The sequence below is a fragment of the Chinchilla lanigera genome, unplaced genomic scaffold (genome assembly GCF_000276665.1).
Source record: "Chinchilla lanigera isolate Chin_1 unplaced genomic scaffold, ChiLan1.0 scaffold00044, whole genome shotgun sequence".
NCBI classification, from domain to species: Eukaryota; Metazoa; Chordata; class Mammalia; order Rodentia; family Chinchillidae; genus Chinchilla; species Chinchilla lanigera.
Window position 1 is genome coordinate 18,946,128 of NW_004955445.1, and position 16,379 is coordinate 18,962,506.

The 16,379-nt window shown below is 39.3% G+C and overlaps 1 protein-coding gene across 2 annotated transcripts in view; it reads right to left on the minus strand.

The window, feature by feature from the left end:
* Ctnnbl1 (catenin, beta like 1) overlaps nucleotides 1-16,379 on the minus strand; it is a 166,470-nt gene that overhangs the window by 136,739 nt on the left and 13,352 nt on the right. The window lies entirely within an intron of this gene.

The window sequence follows — 16,379 nt, forward strand, 5'->3', positions numbered from 1 at the left end:
TGATCCAGCAATCCCAATTCTGGGTACATATCCAAAGGAAGTGAAATTAGTATGCAAAAGTTACCTATGCTCCCATGTTCAGCGCAGCATTACTTATAATAGCCAAGATACAGAAGCAACCTAGGTGCCCAACATCAGATGAGTGGATAATGGGGGTATACATACCCAATGGAATACTACTCTGTCACAAAAGCATTTCTGTCATTTGTGAAACTATGGATCAATATGGAGAACCACTAGACTATCGTAAGTGAAATAGCCCACGCACGTGATCTCATTTACATGTGGAACTTAAAATAGTTGAACTCAGAAGTACACAGTAGAAGGATGGCTTCCAAAGGCCATGGAAAGAGGACACACTGATGAAGTACAAAGTTTTGATGCGCAGAAATAAGCTTTGGTAATCTATTGCACAGAATGGTGACTGTAATAATAATGCACCACATAGTTCAAAATTTGTAAAAGAGTAGATTTTCAAAGTTTTTACCACCAAAAAAAAAAATCTACATAAGGTGATGGGAGTTGTTAATTAGCTCAATTTAATCATTCCACAAGGTCACAAAACCACTGCTATCGTACAATAGAACTAGCAATTTCTGATTCCTAGTCTGAGGCACTTTCCACCATACTCTCTCTGATGGTACCTCGTTTTGTCTTTTACAACACAGTCCGTGAAGAATATACTTTCCATTAAATTAGAACAAAACAAGGCACTACTGAAAAGGGTTTCAAAGCTAAGAAGAAACAAAAAGATATCAATGTCACCATTTGGCTCAACTTGCTATTGGTGTGACTGAACACATCACTGACCTCTCTAAACCTCAGCTTCCTCAAATGGAGAATTTGCCCTTCCCCAGTGAACTTCAAAAAGCTGCTTTTAAAGTGAAAGAACTCTAAACTATAAGAGGATTAAACAAATATAAAATTATCACTATGAGCTAATCCATATGACTGTCTTCCCCAACAAATGGACTTTTCCTTAGTGTGACAACTGCACCCACTAACAGTGTGCTAGTGCAATGTGGTATGTTACTACCGAACAGAAGAAAATGCCACGTTCACTGCCGGCCTGTTACACTGTTTGGTAAAACCGACAAATTTCTATTACATGTCACACACCTCGCCTTGTGACTGTCACCGAATCGCACTATGCCAGGGATAGAAAGTCATTTCCTTTATATTTGTGTATCCTGCTGGTTCTACATACCAGGTGCTTCAGTAAGTCTGAGCATATGACATTGCTTAGACAACTCACATTAGACAATCTAGTTTATGTGGTACCACCTGCTATTTTTCATTCTTTTCCTAGTCCTCCTAGGATAGACTAGTTTCATATGAACATACCCTATCTCCTGAAGTTCAAAAATCTACTTTTAAAAAAAAAGGAAACCAACAAGCCAGTAACTACAGACAACAAGGAAAAGGAGGTAGTGGCTTTCATGTGAGAAGGAGAAGCGAAGGTAGCATTATCCTACAGGAGGACAAGCTTCAAACTAGAAATCTGTAGCTCCCCAGCAGGTAAGGAATTTCAGCCCCCTGGGAACTGGAATTCTTTCAGGCTCATAAAACAAGCCCCGCTGTGATTCTGATTAGCAAGAGCCTGCTGCAGCAGCCAAGTCAAAGCATGAGCTCCAGAGTTCTCCATGGAGAGATTTCTGGATTGTTTACCTCCGAGGGCAGAGAGAAAAGGCAGTGACCACAATCAAAAGGAGAAAACTAAATACAGCTATAGCTAAGAAATGTAAAACAGAGATAACACTGGCAACATCCCTTTGGAAACCCATCTTCCAATCCACCACGCCCCCACACCCAGTGCTGGAGACTGAACCCACGATCTCATGCATGCTAGGCAGGCATTCTACCATTGGGCTAAACCTTTAGTTCCTTTGTTGTTGTTATTTTAATATTTTATTTTGAGACAGAGTCTTGCTAAATTGCCTGGCTGGCCTCAAACTGGCAATCTTCCTGCCCTAGCTTCTAGGGTAGATGGGATTATAGGCCATACCCAGCCAATTCACTTGTTTAAAACAAGCACTGCAGAGGTCAGGGGAGAAGCTGCATTTTTATTTCTAATAATTTCCACTGAAATAGCACCTTCTTCTGCAGAATTTTAATGTCTGCCACATCGCTGGCAACCAGAGGCAGTTAACAGTTCTGTTTTATAAGCTGAGAGATAGGATGCGTATTTTAAAAAACTCTTGCAAAGACAACCTGATCCCTTAAAGTTGAAGCTGATCTCTGGAAAATTTGCTCATATACCATGATTCCAGTACCCTAAAGGTCACAGATCTGAAGGTTTCACTTGTGTGTATGTATGTATAAATAAATAAATATCGCCAGACGTGGTGGCACACGCCTGTAATCCCAGCCCTTGGGAGGCTGAGGCAGGAGGATTGCTGTGAGTTTGAGGCCAGCCTGGGCCACAAAGTGAGCTCAAGGCAAGCCTGAACTGTATAGCTAGACCCTGTCTCAAAAAAAAGACAAAATAAATAAATACCATAGAAGACCTTGATTAAGTTAAAACAAATTTGTTAAACCATTAATTCAATAATCAGTTTTATTAAAGAAGCATCATAAAGTAATGATCTGGCCCAGCAGCAGTTCCAGGCTTCCAGTTAGCTTGTGTCTAAGCACAGTCACAGGGATGCATAGGGTCAGTGTGGGTTGTTAGGACAAGAAAAGCTTTTATACCCTTCATGAACAGTCCAAGTGCAATGTCCCTAAGAGGAGGACAACCTTTAGGCTCACCAGCTGTTTTATCCAATCCTCCTCCCCCTGAATTCAAATTGGGCTCCTCTCATGACAACTCTGCAGAGCAGAGCAGGGCCCCTTAGGACACTCTTGCACGGCTCCTCCACCTCACGGCCACTTCCACGTCCCTCTCCCACAGGTGGGTAGGTTGTGATATGCTTTATTTCAGCTTTTTTTCCCTCCCCCGGCAAAAATTTATAGCACTTTTGCTCTTGTTTTGTTTTGCAGTGGTAGGGATTGAACCCAGGACCTTGCGCATGCCAGGCAAGCACTCAATCACTGAATTACAATCCTAATCCTTTGTAAAATATTTTGAGGTAGTCCTGATAAACTGCCTAGGCTGGTCTCAAACTTGCATTCCTCCTGTCTCAGCCTCCTGAGTAGCAAGGATTATAGGTGTGTGACACTACGCCTGGCTGAACTTTCAGTTGTTCCTTTCAAAAGCTAACACTCCAAATAGAAAAGTCTCTCTCCATTCCTGAGAGTTTACCACTCTAAGCCATAAATGTTGAGATTCATTTCTTCAACAAATATTAAATGCCAACTACATCTAAGGTGCTGTGCTGATACTACGTATGTAAGTGCGAACAAGATAAACACTGCCTTGACTTCCTTGCAGATAATAATATGTAACATAATAACCACTGTTAATCCCTATCATTTGGTTTGAAACCCCGTATCATTTTTAATGTCCTTGCTTTGTTTTGTTTGTGTTTTGCTATTCTTTTTATTTTCTTTAAAATTAAAAAAAAAAAAAAAACTGCCTTGCTATATTAGAACTTAAAACTCTAGGACACAGAGTTCAACTAAAACGTAATGCAACCCATATATGTAATTTGACACTATTTAGGAACATTTTAAAAGTAAAAGAAACAGGTAAAATTAATTTGAATAATATCACTTCAACGTGTCAATAGAGAAGATTGCTAATTTGATATTTTCCTTCTTTTCATACTAAGTCTTTGGAAGTTAGTATCTCAATACACACTAGCCACAATGTGTTCTCAACAACCATCTGTGACTAGTGGCCATAGTTAAAAACAGCACAGGTCTAGGGGGTTTCTTGCTCCCTGATAAAGCAACAAAGAAGGAAATAAGGAAATAGGGACTCACAGAAAGCTGGTCTGGACTGTGAAAGGCCCACACTAAAAATTATGATGCTAACTCCTCACCCTCACCCAGAAATAAAACAAGTATATTCACCGCTCTGAGAGTAGCTGGTTATATAAAGCAAAACATGAGCTCTAAGTGGGGAAGAAGCTTGCCACTGTCACTCCGATTTCACTATGGGGGAACTGAAAGGCTGCGGATCCAAAAAGAGAATGTATCACTCAGAGCTGCCAGAGGTCAGCAGCTCAGGCCAAGCTTTCCTCGTGTCACACACAACCAATCCCAAGAGGCTTAAGCCACTCTTACCAATCACTTTTGGAGATTAATTTGTTTTGGTATCTGAAAGGTGTTTGGAATCCCTCAAGATGAAGGAATGACAAAGCAAGTGTCCTAAGTAAAGTCATTTCTCTGCCTTTGCTGCCCACCGGGCTGGAGAAAAATGATTAATTCTTAACTTCTGATGTACCAGAACATCAGCCTTGAAGGAATTTTACAACCGTCTACCTTCCCTGCCTTATTTCCCAACTGTGGTGAATAGGAAAAAAAGTCACTAAGTATTTGCCATCATTGAACCATATAGCTATTGGACTTTCTAGGATACAAAGACTCTCATTTACGCAAACCTTACATTAGGCCTTAAGATAATATACCTATATATGATGCCTTAACTTTACAATAATCTTATAGCATGTATGTGTATGTTTCCATCCATATACCTACAAATATAAATCAAGACATCTCCACAAAAGCTTTCAAAGAGTTAAACTAAATACAGAATCTGCCTAGGATACTCCCTGCGTACCCAGACAATATCCAACCTAAGCTTTAGGTTTCATTTTCCCCCTCTCTATTTTTTTTTTTTAATTAAAAAGCAGTGAGAAGCTGCAGCTATAATGAGGGGCTGTGGGAACATGCAGTTATATTGGGCTCAAAGTAATGTACCATAGGAAGAGGCTACATCACCAGAACGAATCCTAAATTAAAACTCCACTATGAAACCAACTCCATTTCCTCTGAGCATGCAATCTATATTATCGCATTTACGGTCTGTCTCGACCTCAATTAGACTTAGGGGTGAGGGAGAAAAAAGGCAACTTCTATAATAAGCAATAATGGTATCATTATGATAAATTATGAAAACACACAGTGCAATTATTAATGTGAACAGCACATCTGTATCAGGATTTAACAGCAAAATGTGGGGGAGGTGCCTAAATATAGCTCAACATTCCAAGTTACCTGGCTAAGGACAGGCTAATTCATAAAAAATGCTTTCACAATAACAGAAGAAAAAAATGTCCAATTCTATTAAGGAAATGGAAACTATCAAAAGAAATCTACTATAACCTTGTAATAAACCAGCACTTAGTACTAAGGAGCTCAGACAACTTCAGAAAAGGGTCTTTCAAGTAGGGCATGAAGTACTATTTCTTAAATAACAATGGGAAAAAATTCAGGAACCTGAGCTGGAAGAAAGAGATACCTCTAGTTTACCCCTCTAAAGAATAGGGTATTCTGAGCCTAGTGAGTTTAAAGAAATTATCTGGTGAGCAAAAATACAAGGCTCCTACTTTGCAATAGTGCTTTTCCTTCTCCAATACTAAGAGAACATGAATGTATTCACTCTACAGAAAATACTTGTATATGTCTAGATTCACAACTTTTTGCCATAGTTCTTCTGAAACACTAGAACCAGTCCAGACCTTAGGCACCCTCAGTTTAACCCAACCAATCGTCTATCTAAGTCTTAATCTCTTTTTAAAACATTTCTGGGCAAGCATAGGCTAAGACTTTTCCTACCAATGTCTCTCTGATCTGAGTCCCAGATGCAATGCAATCCATCTTTGGATCCCTCAGAGAGGCCATTACATTGAGGATAAACCTTTCAGCCTACAATTTCCTTCCATGGTCCCCAATCCTCCTTAAAGAAGAGGTCTAGCCTTACTCTCACATTCAACAAAAACACGGGACTAAGCCAAGATGGCAATCCTATTTACTTCTTCCTTTCCCATTTACCTTTTCTTTTTCAAAATAAACACTTTCAATGAGAAAGGCAGTGCACAACACATGGGAGAAAGGGAGGTATAATTAAATTCCTTCCAACTGTTACTTTGGGATTTCACTATTTTAAAACTTTCTACTACCTCTTGAAATAATTAGACACGTGCAATGTCACAACCCAAGACTGTGGATGGATTGGTCTAACCAATCTGAAATGCTTAGAAATCATCTGCTGTTAACCTCTCCTGATTACCTTTTGTCAGAATAAAAGGGAGTTTTCAAACATTCATTATTACCAGATGGTAGTGAGTGGCCTGACCCAGAAGTTACCGATGAGCTGCAGTAATGAGATTTCCATTGCCTTTACTGGCTGCACATTCACTGGTGACATTTTACAACTAGGACTTCTGGCTCAATCAATATTTGCAAGCATGAAACCTGCCAAAGTTAACATCAGGGCTCCCTTACAAATTTGCTTAAGGCACAACTGAAAATGCTCACAATGTCTAACACTGCAACTACCGTCAGCCAAAATTTGTAATTAGAGATCAAAGTAATCAGACAGAGAATTCCATCACCAAATGGTTGGTATGATGATGACTAAACAAAACACTTACAAAAGGGTCCTGTATAAACTAAAAATGTTATGCCAATGTAAGAAATTACCATAATTCTATTTTTAGTTAATAACTGAGTAAAAATTCAGAGGTCCACATGTAATTACATATTGTGCCTCTGCAAATTTATAAGACTTTTTAAAAAAAATCAATAAACCATGGCCATCTACTACTTTTTTTCTGGAGGGAAAAAAAAAAGTACCAAGAACTCCTCAAAATCTCAAAGCAGAAATCATCTCAAAATATAAAACAACTTCCAATAGAAAAATTACAAGCACTAATACCACAGTAATTATTAGCTAATGTGTTTTATCAATGTCTACAATGAGGGGAAATATCAATACATTAAAAATTGAAATTAAAACCAGGCATGATGGCACATGCCTGTAATCCCAGCTACTTGGGAAGCTGACGTAGAAGGATTATGAATTTGAGGCCTAGGCAACACAACAAGGTATGTATTATCAAGAAGAAACAAGGAAGGAAAGCAGGAAGGAAGGAAGGAAGGAAGGAAGGAAGGAAAGAAAGAAGGAAAGAAGGAAGAAAAGAAAGAAGGAAGGAAGGGAAGGAGGGAGGGAAGGAAGGGAAGGAGGGAGGGAAGGAAGAAGGAAAGAAGGAATGAAGGAAGGAAGAAGGGAGAGAAAGAAAGAGAAAAACAAAAAGAAAAGAATAAAAATTACCAACAGTTTTACTTATGATTTGTAATATGACTGGTTAACAAGATAGATCTGATTTATGATTTAAATCAGTAGTCATGCAGACACTACTTAATCAATTCCCTCCCACAGAATTCTTAGTCTTCGCTTAAGCCTGAATATATATTTGCCTCACCTCCAAAGGCTATGTAGATTTCTTTTTGAGAAATACAAACTATACTTTTATGTCCATGATTTACTTTGACATCTTCTCTGATTAATTCTGCAGCTACATCAGAAAGCTGAGTGCTGATTTGGCTTTTTTATTTATCAAAGCTAACATGGGCAAATACTTCTAAAACCATTGGAAGGTAAACTATCCCCATTTCAGCAGCCTTATTCTGAATATGTTTTGTCAGCTACACCAGAACTATTATTCATTCATTCATTCATTCCAGAAATATTTACTAAGCTAATAATAGAATTTCAATATCACTCTATTCTATTAGATGCTAGAGGAATATCAGACATCAATACAACACAACAGCACTAATCAAAAAGACATAACATGACACAGTACAAGAAGCAGCAGACCAAAAGAATGCTGAGTTCTAATGAATCACTTAAGTCACATGAACTTAGATAAGTCATATGACTTATCTGTGCTGCATTATACAAATGTTATGCTTCTTCACAGAACTGTCTTTAGTAAGGTAAGGCATACTAAGATTAAACAAAATAACACAAAATATGTAAACAGATGACTGCAAAAGAAAAAAATACTGAATAGTCCATAAGCATATAAAAAGTGGCCCAACCTCATTAGAAATCAGGAAAAGGCACATTTGTAAACATGAGATACTATGAGATAGACAAAAATGAAAAAACAAATATCTGGCAATACCAAGTGTTGGTGACGATGAGAATAAAGAGGAACTGCTAAACCTGCAATGGTACTGCACTAACTTGTGATGCCTAATAACACTAAAGATGCATGTATTTTACAACAATCCCACCAGTTCCACTTCTAGGTGTACATATACATCAGACAAGTTCTCACAATTGTGCAGAAAGAGATAAAAAATTTTCACTGGAACATATTTGTGAGGAAATTCAATGATCAATAAATCATGAATAGACAGTAATAGTACGAAAATGCATAGAATAATCATCAAATTCAGGATAGCCTGCTGAGGGTGGAGGAAGGCAGTACAAGAGAAACTGTACTAGGGAGGGGTACACAATGAAAGAGAAATAGCTAAGGAAACAAGAGATGATACTTCTTTTACTTATTTTTAAAAAGACCCAAAGTAAATTTGGCAATAATATGGTTATGCACACACTTCAGGAGAAAATAAGAATGGATTACTAGAAGCCAGCAAGGAATGACACAAAATAAGCCATAACCAAGCCATGCCTATGCCTGAGGTCCTTTGATATAGTTACCACTGAATATGGTTAAGTGTTCATACTGTACAGATAGGGTAGTTTAAGATCAAGACCTTTCTCAAATTTATTCAAGTAGATAGAGAAAAGCACTGTGGGCGCAGGAAAGCACAGATAGGTAGATCCATAACTGGTTGAACGAAATACACAGTTATCCGTTTAAATTCAAAATAGCAAACATATAAAGTACCTTTCAGGAAAATGTAAGTCAAGAACAGTGCGTTCAGAATAGAGTTGAGGGTTTTAGTAAGTCTCAATGAGTCAACAGGATGGTCAGCTTTATTATTTTTTTTAAAGCTAAGGCAGACTAGGGTAGAGGCATACAATGCTACCAAGAATGACAGATCACCTTCCTCTCACTTCATTCCAGCTATACAAACCCTACTCAGCCTGGAGCCCCACCTCAACACCTCCTTAGAGAGTCCTCTGATGGCTCCAGCAACACTCCTGAGTGTTCTCAACACTGAATTAGACTCTATCAGGACACAACACATGCATTAATAAACCTCCATCTCCACTACTGTACGTGAGCTAGGACCTGAGTAAGAACCCTGGCATCTTACACATGCTTCTAACAAATACCTCAGCACCTAACAGTGCCTTGCTTATTGCAGGCATCTAACCCATGCTGCTCAAACAATGATAGATGAACTGTAGCTCCATACGTATCAACACATACATAAACTAGCTTGAATGAGAACAGAAAAGGCTCTCCATTCACTGGGAGTGTTCTAATGAAGCCTCAGCTATGTATCATGCTATTAACAGGACCCTCTGGCTGGACACTCTAAACCTCTGAGTTTCTGATACTCAATATTTGAGTCATGAAAACTATCTTCATTTTTCTTTTTGAAAATGACAGTATACTACTTTTTAAATCTTTTTAATAGTTTATTTTATCTATCCTGTTGATAAGGTTTTAAAATTGTATAAATACTAGCCATGACAAAATGTAGGACTCAAACAAGTCTTTTTGTCTATAAATTACACTTTATTTTAAATAAAATGAAATACTTCTAACATTTTCTTAGGCCACTACAGTTTAAAAGTCAAAAAATCCCCTTTAGTAAATAATCCACCTTAAGTAAAGTACATTGAGTTGCTGTGAATAGGTGGGAGAGGAGATGGGAAGGAATCACTCTCATGGAGTTCACAGGGCATACTTACTGTGCATCCACATAGCTCCACACTACGAGCACAAGACTGACAAAGGGAGAAACAAATAATGGTATTTCTTGTCCTCCAGATGCTCTCAATCTTGTGAGAAATACAAAACAGACAAATAAATGGAGGATTACTGAACCTTCTGGTTAGTGCTGTGACCGAAGTGTGAGTGGAGAACCAGTGAAAGCAAGGCAGGAGCATCTATACCAGCCTTGAGACCGAGGAACGCTGCATGATTCAATGGGGGAGAACAGGATACCAATCAACTAGCCAGGAATCATAATTTACTATTAGTAAATGTATGAAAATTCTCACAGTTCTCTTGCCATTATAGTGACTGCTGCCAAACAGAATTTATCAGTTCTGCACCTATGTTATTTAATCATTTTACGCTGCTCAAGACTATGTTTTATATCATAGCTTAGTAAATTTTCTAATGGTAGTACCAAGTGATATTCATAGGGTAATCTAAAACTTGGATTCAGGCAAGTATTATTAGCCTAATCCTACAATTTATAGGCAAATAAGCCAAGACTCAAAGAGGTGAAAAGGCTTGAAGCTGAAAACAGAGGGCTTGAAATTCAGCTCTCACTTCTGCAGAACAGCTCATACAGCCTCCAGCCTGCTTTCCTTGTCATAACCTCAGAAACTATCATCCTAAAGGCATATTTTGCATCATTCCTGCCTGCTACCATTATCGTTTAGCCAACATTAAAATCCCTTCTGCTGTTTTTCTGCTCAACTTTTTGCCAGGTAAGCTCTTTCTGCAGCTGCTCCTTGCCTACGGGAATGTTCATACCCAGTAAAGCTTAGTGTCATCTTCTATATGGGGATTTCAGTAAGAACTCCCTCCACCAGATCATCTGAGAGGAACTGCAACTGAGCCCTAAGTTACCTACCATTATTGGCAGGCCACCCTAAACTTTTAAACATTAAAATAACATGGGAAAGCTATTTTAAATTATTTATAGTTTTAAACCACAGTCTCAGGTACAGTAAGTTCATCTTCCTACTTAGGGTGGCCCAAAGGCTGGATACTTTACAAGAATCTGAGAAGAAAGGGGTAGAATATGTATTTGGCAATCAGCAGACTCACTGTGGTTCTTCAAGTTACAGAGCACACCTGTTATGCCAAATTATGCTGACAGAATACTGCCTCTAGCAATGGATGATTTCATTAAGACCAAAGTGGGGCAAAGAAATCTTTCTTTATGTTTTCTGTAAGTTGCCTCTGAGGTCATTGCCAAAACTCAAAACTGCTTTATTCCTTCAAATAGGAGTCACTGGGGAGAAAGAACGGTAGATAGGGGGAAAAAAAGAGAAAAGTGAAGATGTTTAGAGAAAATGGGAAGGGGGGAATGAAGCATCCAGGGGTGGATGACTGCAAAAGGGATTGAGTGAGAAACTAATCACTTTATTCATTTACAAATGCTTGCCAGTTCATTGCGTGAAGGTTCTGACATAGGTTTAGTCTTCAAAGTCTGAGACCATAGCTATTACAGTATTTCTTTTAAAGCTTAGAATTTATCCACTTAACTGTTAACACAATAGTTGCTACTTTTAAGGAAGACAGAACACAGATGGAACTTTAACCTTAGTATCCTGCCAAGAAAAGAATATTTTTCAACATTATGGATGATACTATAAAGTCTGAAAACAAAATGTGATTACATAATAGAGTCCTGTACCTGCGTACTGATTTACCTATTTCTCTTAGCTTCAATGAAGTGTCTGGTCTTACTGCCTCAATACATGCCTGTTGATGAGTCCATCACAGACAATGAAAAAAAACAGTTTCATGTCTGCTTCTGTCTAAGATACACTTTATTTTCCTCAACTCAAAGGTTTTACTACTTCAAGAAGCTTTACTAACCACTACAGTTACCAAAATACCTCCATTCCCAATAAAAACAAGGACGGTGAATGACTTATTCTTAGATGAGTATTCAGTGTCAAAAGTATTTCCTCCACCTAGAAAATAATAAAGAGAACCCGAACCACTAGCCAGGTGGAAGATGATCAAAAGGAATTCTCTGGTGGCCTGGGTAAATGCTTACTGGCCACCTACAAATTCCCTGTCCCCAACACCACAACACTCCCTCAGGGAATTACAAAATACATTCCAAAGTGACTTTAAACACCTGCTTACTTCAAGAACATCTTAAAATACTCAATTTCCTAGGCAGGAGTATCTGGTAGACCAGACAGGCAAAATGCATTCCTTCCTAAGCAGAAAGAAACTTTACATGGGGTAAAATAAATAGGTAAATAACTGTTTTATAAACAAAAATAAATTCATAATGGAATAAAACAATTGTTTTGAACCTTTTTTTTTTGAACTATTTCTTTGAAGCTTAGAAGGCTTAGCTTATCAAATTTAAAACTGGCTGTCTCTTAAAAAGGAATCTAAACAACACGAAGGCAAATGCTTTCTGCATGATGCAGAGACAGTATTACACGTAATTGTAGGTACACTTCAAGATAAAGGAAAGAAAAGTGAATTTTCATAAGCATGTTTCCTTTGTGGATGATCTCCAGTCAGTTACAACCAACTCAGAGAGAGCCATCAAGGCAAACTACCCATTAGCTGTCAATTTAAAATGACTTCAGAAAGCCAGCCCCAGAGCTCCACTGATATCTTTTCAACAACCTCTTAATCTTGTTTATAACACCTGTGTTAAGGCAGCCTGACATCAATTCTACTCACTTGTCTCAGACTGAAATTACTTAGAAACTTGAGAATTCCAGTAAACATACCAAAAAACACAGAGCTATACTGCCTGAAACACTGCACATAAGGGAATTTGGTCACCTCTTTCAAACAAAGCTACATCAGTAAGCCAGGATGGGCCTTACACTGCAAAGTCAGACGTACATCTCAGCAAGAACAGGAAGCACTAAGGTCACAGAGCTATGAGGTTTAGAGAATTCTTCCTATAGATTCCTCACCAAGTGACTATCCAAACTATATAGTTACCACTAACTGTCCCTGCTCTGTGCCACAAATTTAACATTTCATTTTCTTTTTAATCCTTGCACAACCCTTCTAGGTAGGTAATAACATTTCCCACTGCTAAAGCAAGGAAGCTGAGGCACAAGAGGCTTGCTTAGCAAATTGCTGAAGGTCACAGAGCTGGAAAATGAAGGAGGTGGAATTCAATCACCACCATGCAGTCTACACTTGACAACATCATGCTAACATCATGTGACTCAGAAATCAGCCTGCCTAATCTGGTTTCTGCACTTCCTACAGATCTGTTTCCTGAGGCTTCTACACTTAAGTGAACTGTTAGCAGCACCAATACTTTCTGTTTTAGAAATTCTCATGTGTCCCAGGTCTGTACAAAACATAATTCACATGAGAAATTGATGCTGACTAGTCCCATTAACAGGGAAACATGATGCAGTGAGAAGAGAATGGACTGTAGAAATTAAACTACCTGTACTTGTTGTCACTAGTGTGTAAACTTGGACAAGTCATCATTTTCAGCCTTGGTTTCACCACTGAAAAAAGCCCTTCTAGTGTTGGAGGTTAATATGTGGAAGTGCCTAACCCAGAAAAAGTATTCAATAAATGTTAAAAAAAAGAAAGAAAGAAAGAAAGGAAAAGAAGAAAAGGAAAGGAAAGAAAAAAATGCCAAATAGAAACGGGTACGCCCAATCCAGCCAACATAAAATAAAAACTAATCTTGCTGTTGTATATGATCTCTTATTTTTTTGTCTATGAGGCTGGATAAAGAGAAAACCGCAATTACGGCCCACGGTAGACTTACAGTAAATCTCTGGCAAGTAAATGAAGCAATCGATCTCTTGCTTCAGGGTCAGAGACAACCCTAGTCCTTAAAAGAAATGCCAATCAACTCTTAGGTTACTATAGAAATAGAAGGTTTTTATGAAGATCATTTACTGTTATTACGTAGGGCAAGTTTCACCCTATCTAAGCAATTTTCCTATGACCAGAGCCACAGTCGTTCATAAACAACACTTAATCTACTCCTCATCAAGAGAAAAGCAGCAAGAAAAAGAAGGTAACTGGAGAGGCGCTATATGGCCATAGAAAGCTATCTAGAAGAGACGTGAAATCAGTCACCTAATCTGATATGCTGCCTTTTACTCACTCACCCCTTCATTCTACCTTCTTTAGTCAAGAGATATTATTGAACATTAACTCCATGGCAGGCACTGATCTGGTCAGTGCCCTTGAGAAACTCACAGCCCAATGAAAAGAAAGGCATGTAATCAAGCAGTCCCAATAAAGAATGATATACGTGGTAGATGGGAAGCAAGTACAAGGTCAAGCAATGATACCACTCTGCCAAATTCTCTCTAAACTTGCTTTCTTCTTTTCTTTTTTGAGCTGCCTTCATTCATCAGACCCCTCTTCCAAGAAGATTCTAGCATCTACTGCTTAAGTGTCTTTGGCCAAGTTGTTAAACCTCTGCAAGCTTTCTTTCCTCATCAGCAAAATGAGAATAAGAACACTGTCTTCCCAGAGTTGCCAGTAGGACGAGAAGGGATAATACAAACAAGTGCAATAGCACAGAGCCTGGCTCTTAGTGGGCTTCAATCCTTGGATGTCCCAGGCCTTTATTCGATTCTTTTGGCTGGATGGCCTCTATGCTCCTCTATGAGATGCTTGTTACCCACTTCCATTCAGAACACACCATCCCTGTAAGCAACTCTTTTTCCCATAACACAAAGACAATGTGCATCTGAAAGGCAAACCTGCCATTCATGCAATCCCAGCTTCACAACCCCCATGCCCACAGTATTACTGTCAGGCTCAGTGCCATGCTCATTGGAAAAGCTATAGTCACAACATTCAGCCATCAAAAGTTCACACAGTCAGAAGCACCTCTGCTTTGTGCAAGGTATAACAGGGCTAAAAATTGCTTTTTTTAATTAAAATAAGACTTCCACAATCTCCTGCTGACCATCACCACTAGAACATGGAGGCCAATATCAGGTAGTTAACCAGTCTCCATCCTGCTCCAAGGGAGGTTTCTAGCATTCAGAGGAAGGAGGGGAAAAACTTACTAATTTAAACAAAATGTTTAATCTTCTAATTATGGGACAGGCTCCAAGAGGATGGAAAGTGATTTGCAATCTTCATTATGGAATCCCCACGCTACCACTAGCACAAGTCAAGTCAGCCAGAGGCAGATGCCGTCTCTCTTTCCCCACTGAGCCTTCTGTGTCCTTGTGTATGTTCTGTGAGGTTTGAAAAAGAAATCTTGGTCAAAAATGAGAAGTAGAAAAACCAGGATTTCTGTGTCCCTTAGTTCATTATGATGAGTGAGGTGTACAGATCCCCAGTGAGGAGGCAGGGAGATGCTATTCGTAACTTCAGACTAGCAGCCAAGGCAGCCAGAGGCTTTTTGAAATTCCGAAGTTTTGTAAAACCTGCCCAGCTCAGGTGGTACTTAAGCAATTCTTTTCACTTGCTGAACAGTCCTGTCATCAGCACTAAGAGATGCAAGGAGAATTAGGGTGGTGCTCAGCAATGGCACCTCTGGTCAGAAGGAAATCTGCTCCTGTGCAGATATGCTTGCATCCTTGCTCATTTGTGTTATCTCCAGCCATTCAGATCTCTACGTGCTAACTCAGGAGGAAAAAGTCCCTGCCAACCAACTCTGCAAAGTCTGATGGCAGAACTCCCACTGGGAAACCAGTGGAAGCAGCAAAGGCAGGCGATTATTCCCTTTCATTAGGGATAGTTCTTTTTATATTTTTAAAAAAAACAAAAAGTAGTCATTTGTGAACACTACTCACTGCAGTCACTTATACAACTGGCAGATAACAGAATGTTCCCCTAAGCCAACTGAAAAAAAAAAAAAAAAAAAGTGCTGGAAGGAACCAGAAATAGCTGTGCCCCCTTAATTATCCACTGTAATGTAAAACCAGACATGGAGAGGATGGCCACAGATCTGGGCAAAACAGCAGTGCTATTTAATCATCAGCCCAGACCATCTGCAACTGTTTTGCAGAAGCACATAAAGTTTGCAGGGTTCCAAAGCTTCCTACAAGTTACCAGGTGCTGAGGGTCAGCTGTATTGTCCTGGGGTCCACCAGGGGCTGCTGTCTTCATTCTCTCCAGGCCAGGGTGCTCAGCAAAGGGCACCATGCCCACACTTTGTGTGCCAAGCCTGGCAGTAAGACAGAGCTGCTTCTTGATCAAGCCAGAACACAGATTAAATGTTTAGAATTGGGAGACTCTGAAAACAACCAAGGCGGGAAAGCAATTATCCCAGGGAGAGCACAGTTTCAGCTGGGGCCCCTGCAGCACAAAGGTCAATTCCATACCCCTTCACAGCCAAGCCAGCCAGACTGCTCCCCTACAGTCTAGTCGCTGTGCCACAGACACAGCGACCTTTTGAAACATGAACTAAATGGTGTCACTCCTAAAATCTCCTAATGGCTTTCCACGTACCCAGTGTACCAAGAAGTCCAAATATGTCAGAGTTCTCCCTTGTCTGGTGGGTGACCTCTCTCTGTCCTTGTTGCAAGTGTTTCTTCTTCACTTGCCAAGTTCTAGCCACTACGACCCAGACATGACAGTTTGTTCCTACCTCAGTGCCTCTGTGTCAGTTTTTCCCTCGCCCACAATGCTATGCCCATAGCTCTTTTTTTTTTTTTTTTTTTTTTTTTTTTTTTT